The sequence below is a fragment of the Anopheles merus genome, chromosome 3R (genome assembly GCF_017562075.2).
Source record: "Anopheles merus strain MAF chromosome 3R, AmerM5.1, whole genome shotgun sequence".
Taxonomy (NCBI): Eukaryota; Metazoa; Arthropoda; class Insecta; order Diptera; family Culicidae; genus Anopheles; species Anopheles merus.
Genome location: NC_054084.1, coordinates 37,464,301 through 37,472,416, shown reverse-complemented (window position 1 = coordinate 37,472,416; position 8,116 = coordinate 37,464,301). Strand labels below are relative to the sequence as shown.

Below are 8,116 nucleotides of genomic sequence, written 5' to 3'. Positions count from 1 at the left end.
TGTAACCACTTAACGAACTGGAACCGTTTTTTTTAGTTGTTGTTGTCTTTTTAATCCAGACAAACAAACATCCGAGCCCGATCACATTTTCCTTCAATCGTTTCAATCGTACCTTCAGTTATTGTCAGTCTTGACTTGCTGTGTGGACCGATCGCTGCAGCAAACGTACATCCCCGTCCGGAAGATCGCTCCCTGCCCTCCGTTCCGAAAAGAAACAAATTATAGCGGTCATTTCTCAACACTTCCCATTCCGGTACGAGAAAGCCCCATTCCGCTCGTACGTAAGGGAGGAGAAGGGAAGGTTCGGTTCGCTTTTCCACCTTTGTCATTCGCCGTGCCCCGGGCTTTGGCAGGGGCTGCGAGTCGCATCGCTATAGGCAGCACGAAAGTATGCTCCAATTAAGGCTCTCCGTAGTCTCCAGCGAAGCGAAGCGATTCGATGAAAAACTGCGCGTAAAGGTTTCCGAAAACTCATCCCTCCATATCATAAACGATTAATAAACAATACGACACGGGGGGACGCGGGAGGTGAGCTCGGTTGAGAAACGGTCTGTGCCGGGTCGTAAAGTTTAATAGTTTATCGATCGGGTTTCCCCTCCCTGTACAAGCGTTATACAAAACCCAAACCCGCTATACAACGTGTTTGATGGTTAGTTTGACTCGTTAAAATCGCTTTTCTCTTGTTTTCTTTTATGGTGGAAAAGCAACCACATCCAAATGAATCACATTCCATCTTACACACACACACACACACACACACACACACACACACACACACACACACACACACACACACACACACACACACACACACACACACACACACACTGGCCATCTGAACGTCTGCGTTTCATGTTCCCTTGGCCTGATTAGACAGGTAGCAAGGTAAACTCATTCAGCTGCATTAGTCATGTCTTGCATTTCCACTGCACTTGGCAGAGACACTTACCGGCTGACCGGCAAATCATCAACGTCACTCCCGGCTCCCCTCGTTGGAATGTCTCGCATTGGCTCACACAGTGCACCTCGTTTCACGTACGCCAAATAGGTCAACAGCTTAATGCACTATCCAACGTTTCGCTCCCCTCCCCATACCGGGCCAGCTAGATACGGACAAATTGACACGAAGGCCACCAATTTGCAACTAGCTAGCCAACACCTTCAAACGTCATGGACCGACCTGGTCAAATGGACCGACCTGGTCAAATGGACCGACCTGGTCAAATGGACCGAGTGGTTCTCTAGTTCTGCCGGCCGCTGGTGCACTGGGGCAAGGTACACCGATCGACCGATGCTGGTGGGGGGGGGGGGGAGTAAATCTCATTCATAAAATTCAGCCCCAATCTTTGGCAAAGATTGTCCTCGATCTCGACACCACCCGGATCAACGGACACCGGCACACTGCCTGTGAGGGGTGGCAGCACTGGGTAATAGGGTGAATTTAGATCAATCGTTTTCACCCCGCAGTGAGCAGCAGCGAGCAGCGGCGAGTGGCGAAGGAAACGCGGGAGAGAGAGAAAAAACCAGGCCAACCGGGTCAGAGACCCAGCCGCATGCCGGCCACAATTGCTGGGCGGTTCGTCATCGTGCGGAATTTATGAATGAATGATTTAAAAATAGCACGTACAGAGCACGCCCGCCGTTTGCCGATTGTGTGTGCGGTGCCTGGTGGGGATCTGGTTGATAAACTGACTGCAACCGGCAGCAAACCCCGTACACTGTCGTGTGGGTGGACGTTTCTCCATCTGCAACTCGATTTCACACCCGCGGGGTAATGAGCACCGCCTGGACAGCAAGCCAACCGTCCTAAGCCAGCGTCGAACACCAACCGGGTATGTTTTGTCAAAAGCGAACTGTTCGTAAAGGCAAGCGTACCAGGTCGGTAAGGGCACGAGACACGTCGGAAAGAGCGAAATTTAGGGTGCAGAAGAAAGAAAGGGGAGTAAAAACTCCCCCTCAAATGTGAAGCAGAAACGGACGAAGTGAAAGGAAAGCAGACCTACCGTGTTCTAGAAAAAGCATGGCCGGATCGATGGCCATCTCCGGCAGCAGCTTCCCGAATGAATGCAGGGGATGCTGGCAGCATTGGAGCATGAGAATGCAGCTGGGAGAGCGTCTGTGGTACCGAACTTTACGCAACGCACACCGGCAACGTTCTCGAAGATGCGATTGCGGAGGTGGTCCAAATAAGTAACGCAAATAAATCACCGCATCTTGGGTTGCGAGAGGCCAACATCTTCGCTATCGACGTGACGCGGCACCGCTACCGAGATAGTTTGTGCTGACGCCTACAGTACGTGTTTGAGCTCCATTTCGCCAGCAATTCTTTGACTTAAATGCAAAGTTTGTTCGGAAAAATACAAAATTCCAACACCCGATTCCAGGGCAACTTCAGCCGCAGTGCTTCAGTCTTTGCACTCTTCGTTTCGAGTCAATTGCCCCCGGGGCAGTTGAGACCGTTTATGGCGTTCATTTAGTCTCGGCATAGGATGACCGAACGTCGGGCGACGTTAGCAACCGAAAAATATATATATATACCCTACACATATCCGGTGCACGGTTCCGATGACGCATCGTCGCCCGGTTCCCGGAGCCGAAAATGACGTAAGTGTGTAAAGTGTGCTGCCCACGTAATCAGGCAGGGCTTATGGGGCCAACTACCCCCCCCCCCCCCATTGGGCCCACGAGTGTACCGTTCGTGAAGCCTAATACCTTGGCCCTGCATGCGCCAAGCTGGTCACGAACTACTTACGCGTTTAGACGGTACGGGCTGGTGATAAGTTGGCAAAAAAGAGGAATTGAGCGAGAGGGATTGAGTGAGAGAGAGAGAACAAAAAAAAAGAACTGGAACAGAAGCAAATTGTAACCGAACCGGGTGGGTTGTTTGAAGAGAAGTAAAAAAAACAACACCACCGAGAGGCTTACAAGCGCCACCCTTATCGGCAGGATGACGCCGGCATCATAATCCGACACGACTGTGGCGTCGTCAATCGTCAACATACACACACACTCACATCCGTCACCCGTCGCCCAGCTGGAAGTGACTGGCCGCAAATGGAGCAGAACGGAGTGAAATCGATACACAGGCGCTTTTGAGTCGCGCTTTGGAGACGACGGACCTCACTTACGTCAGGTCAGAAGAAGCCATGAAGTGTACGTGTCTTCCCTGTTGGGCCAGCGTGTGGGAATGGGTCACACAGTAAGACTAGCAACCCCCATCCACGGTGAGCCTAGTTTCTTTCTTCTTGTTTTGCTTTTGCTGGTGCTGTCCGTCATTTACAGACTTGTAGGTGAAAAGTTCTGAACCACATTTGCTCAAGTATTCCATTAGAAGAGAGCCTCCGAGGACATGACCGGATCGATGTCAATGGTGGAATCGTCTGGCTGGAGGCTACCGCTTATGAAAAGAGACACTCACTTTGGATTTAGTTGTCGGTATCAGGGTGTGTAACGGTCTGTTAAAGTTTGCGATCCAATGGAGATACTGGACGAGCGTTACCAGTGTTTGCAACATTTTATTGTACGACTATTGCTTTCCGTTTCCGAGCAGCCGCAAGTGAAGGTGCCAGACTTCATAATGATAGCAATAATCCCCAAATAAATAAATAAAAAATAACAACACATCCACAGAACCACGAGCATCTGGAATGTGGTCGGTACGATTTACTTCATACGGGGCGTTTCAGCTGCCCCTCCCTCCCACCTATTAGCTGTGTGCAATTTGATGCTCGGGGTTTGGTGAAGCACTTCCGGGGCGTATTTAGACCTTGAAACGCTCTGTGCCCGAACCTAGCAGACTGGGCTATTGATTTGGTGCTGGCAAAGTGGCGAAAACTATTGCGCATCAAAAGTGGACCACAATCGATGAGCTGTTGCTAATTTCTGCGCAATATTTTGCGCCACGCATTAGGTTTGGAGTGCGTGCGGCAGTGGTTTCGTGCGAATGAGTGGAGTAGTTGGAAAGAAGGTTTGAACACGCATCGATACGGTGGTGAGTTAGCTTGGAAACACAAAACATTAGTATACGATTTGTAAATTTGAGAAACGATCGTCAATAAACGAGTTCACGTGAGGCTCTGTAAATTTGGATATTTTTACCAAACCTATCTCATAATGTCTTAAATAAGCTTAAAATAAGTTGTTACTTTTTCAGTCAAACTCAATTGAACTGAACATCATCAACCATAAGTATGTACAAAAATCAATACCATAGCAGAATAGATTCGAGCACACCTCTCGTGAGTACCAGCTGAGTCCTATTGCATCACCTACCGTGGCTACAAACAAGTCGCATTCCATTGCAGCAAAAAACCACTATAACCCAACAAAACCCATCTGAAGCTGCAAACCACCGTTGCACCAGCCATGAACAGCCCACGCTTGGATCACTTCGGCTTTGCGACGGACTCTTTTCGCAAATTGTACTTGAGAAATAATTTATTCCACGACACGACAATTATGCCTTTACGTTAAGATTTGTCTAACAGAAACTTAAACATAAATTAAAAATTAAACTTAGTTCAAACAGAAAATTAAGGTCAAACAATCATGACGAACTTGTGCAGTTTTAACATGGAGTTGGATAAAAAGAAGCAACATTTGCCTCGTGCACTTTGTATTACCTTGTAGACACTTGGATGATGTGTATAGAAAGACATCTTCAGTGGAATATATACATTATGTATTCCTAGCCTATATTACACGATTTCGACTACAGTTAGTAATCTAGTAATATTCATTTAAGTAGCTTTTAAACATAAATATGATGTAAGGGAAAAGATTTTCCGCTTTTTCCCAAATCTAGCCGAAAGAAATATTCGTTGCAATCTATGAAGGCTGACTGTATTTGTAAATCTTGAGTCACTCACTTCTAACTTTTTTCATCTTAACACTCAAGTGAGCGAAATAATCCGGTACATCCAATATGCAGCACATTCTACTCCTCACACTTACACACATACATTAATCAACCTGTCCATCCAATGATCTATAGGACGGCAGTTCATTTTTTGTCTTATTTTACACCGGAGTATTTGACTTAAGAGCTCACTAGACGTGCTGCTGCTGACGGTGAAGTGGTGTGAGACTCGCTCTAGGGATGATTTCCGGGCAAAAATTGGCGAAAACTTGACCGACCACGGTCGCGATCACGGTGGAGTTTCCCAAATACCCGCACGGTCCCCTTCTAACCGCACGATTGCGGACGCTTGCGAATCCCGGGGCTTACGGGATGACAGATTCGACTCGGATGTACGCTCGCCAACCAGGGCCAGGGCCATTGAACTGCAGTTATGGTCCATGAGCAGAAGATCATCCTAAGCTGGGGCAAGCTTTGCGGCGACTTTGCGCTGGTTTTACCTTACCTGCGATGAGCAGGCAAAGCTTAGACGCCTCAACAAACCGATCCAAGCCCATCCAGCTAAAAGTGCGGTCCGGTTCGGCGGAGTACATAAATAAAATACCGACGGTCGAAGGGTCCGACGGGGCGCGGCACCGGTACTCTCGAACCGGTATATCAGTTGCAGCTCGATTATGTTGAGTAGGCGCAAGAACATGGGACCGAAACACATGCCATGTATGCATGAAACGCCCGACAGCTCGTGTGCCCGTGGATCGGAGCTGGTCGGATACATTAACGACACTTTTTTGCTGTCTGTTGGCATCGACAGGCGTGTTGGGGAAAGGGGAAAGTACGATTTTGTAGAAAAGTGGGTTTTGGCCGGGTCCACAGCAGGCAAAGCGTTCGGAGGTTTATCCCAGCTGCGATGCAGTTGGAGTTGGAATTTCAACTATGCAATTACAGTTAGCCAAGTGGGATAGAAGTTCCCGCAATAAATAAAAAAACGGGCCGTGAGTTAATCCCACGTTCAATAGATGGCATTCTTTGCATGGTGATGGTGACGGTGTTTGCTATTCTCAACTGCCAAGGCATTCACTCAGTCAGTCAATTACGGGGAGACAAATGGCACGAAGTATTTGATGATTGAATTAGTACATGAAGTCAGAAATAAGAACACTTCAAATGCAAGCAAGTATTCCGGGAATTTCCGACTAGATAATCTCGGTCGTACTGGGCAGGCGTAATATCTAACCATTCTTCTAATTGATCATTTGCTATTTTGCACACTGTCATAAGCATGCGAAAAAGAACGATACAAAACGTAATGCATATTGTATTGAGGAGCCCAACCATATCATTCAAATGGGTCTCGGCGAGCATCAGCGCGCGAAGCGTTCAACAAAAATTGGCGAACCAACTCGCGGCGGGGCTTAGATGAGCGGTTTTGGTTAGCGCCTTCGCCAAACCTCCAAACTGCAAACGGTGTGTGTGTACGTGCGGAGGTGTCAAGAAAGCACCAAGGAAGTGGAAGTGAAGCAAAAATCGCAAACGGTCCTCTCTCCACCGTCAGAATTTTAATTGACTCACTTTGCTCCATCTTATCCTTTTCCTTTTGCACTCGAACAAATTGCAGCGCACCACAGCGCCGGGGGGTTTTGCTGCCGCGGTTTCGCCATCTCGCTTTAGCACTCCATTAAACGCCTGCCCGCGCACATTGCTCCAAAACACCGCCACCGACGTCGCAGCCACCGCATGGGGCTGGCCGAGATCATCTCGCGCATCGTGCGCGGAGGAGGTTGGGCTTTGAGGCGTCTTGCAATGCGCATTTGTAGCGCAAATTCGCAACCAGTGCCCAGCGCGTGTGCGAGTATGTGTGTGTGTGTGGGTAGGAGTGGGGCAAGAGGAGAAGTGGGAGCCCAGGTGAAGACAACGAAAACGTTCCCGCGTACACACTCAAACACACGCTCGAATGAAGAAGAAGAACAAAATTGAGCATCGCCAAGAACGCCGAGACCTGAATCGAATGCTGGATCCGAGCGAGCGCGCAGAATCAACGCACACGAGCAACCTGTTTCCATGCCGCGCAGCATAATAAAGGGCGGGCGCAGCTCATTTTGCGAAGCCGCGTTCGCGCTTGGCAATTTTTTTTTTTGCGAGTGTGTTTTTTTTGCTCGGCGAGCGAACGCAGATGCTGGCTCACAAGAAGGGCGTCCTGGGCCGAAATACCGGCAGTAAGTGCTGACCTTCACCTCGAGTTTTGAAAATGGGCAAACGAATTGCACGCGAACGGAGTGGAGGGGCGGTGTAGGTATAGGAATAGAGAGGGAAGTACGGGGCAGAGCGGGGGAAGCAAAAATCCTACACACAAAAGCTAACGGCCAATCAGAAACCATCAAATTGTCTTGCGAAATGGGGCCCCGTGAGCTTCCGAACGGCGTGCGCTGTCAGGCCTGGGGCCTCGATGATGTGCCCGGAGCTTCCAAAACGCGCAGCGTTAGCGCTGGGAAACTTTCGCTAGGAGGTTTGCGCAGTCCCCACTCAAGAGCGCGCGGCGGGTCGGGCGGCAGTGGCAGGAAATCAGCAAAACCGGCAGCGTCGGAAGTCGTTGGCCGGGGCTAGCCTTGAAACATTGGCGAATTTTACTACCCAGTGATTCATGTCGGTCATCAGGCGATGGTGGAAGCGTGACGAGATAAAGGAAAATTGAAAAGCTCGGTTGCAACGATGGCTCCACGTTTGCCACAGCGAACAAGAGCGGTCGGGTCGGGGTGGATGAATTTTTGAAAGTCACTTCACCGCGTGTGGAGCTCCGCGTGCGTTAATTTAATTCAATAGACCCAAACCCTCTCCGGAGGAGCTTTACGATGCGACAAATTGTGCTGTGTGTGTATGAGCGTGTTTGACAGGTAGAGCCGAATTTAACATCTTGAACGGTGTCTCAAATTGAGTACAGTGTTTTATGCATCGTGGCCAGTATAGTGGAAAGAGCTCCTTAGAAGCCAATCGCTCTGTAAGCGATACGAACAATTAGAAAAACTTAAAAATCCAAACTTTGGAAATACAAGCTGCGTAAAATTGCTGCTTTCAAATCGTCTTTACAACGTTAAACTTAAATTTCAAAGAATTAAAGTAACCAAGACTCAAATGTATGTTGGATGTTACAGGGAGCATGCGGGATAATACAGGCATTAGGGAATAACTTACAAGCCAGCTACATTTCATTTAATAATCTTCATGCCAGTGCATTGATGAATCATTATAAAAGCTGAAATGATT

The 8,116-nt window shown here is 48.6% G+C and overlaps 1 long non-coding RNA gene across 1 annotated transcript; it reads left to right on the top strand.

Moving 5' to 3' along the window:
* Positions 1 to 3,859: 3,859 nt before the first annotated feature.
* LOC121596645 lies at positions 3,860 to 4,738 on the top strand. The gene is made up of 3 exons (XR_006005300.1): positions 3,860 to 4,068; positions 4,154 to 4,238; positions 4,305 to 4,738. It is a non-coding gene; the product is annotated as an uncharacterized LOC121596645 (long non-coding RNA).
* The last annotated feature ends 3,378 nt before the right edge of the window (positions 4,739 to 8,116 follow it).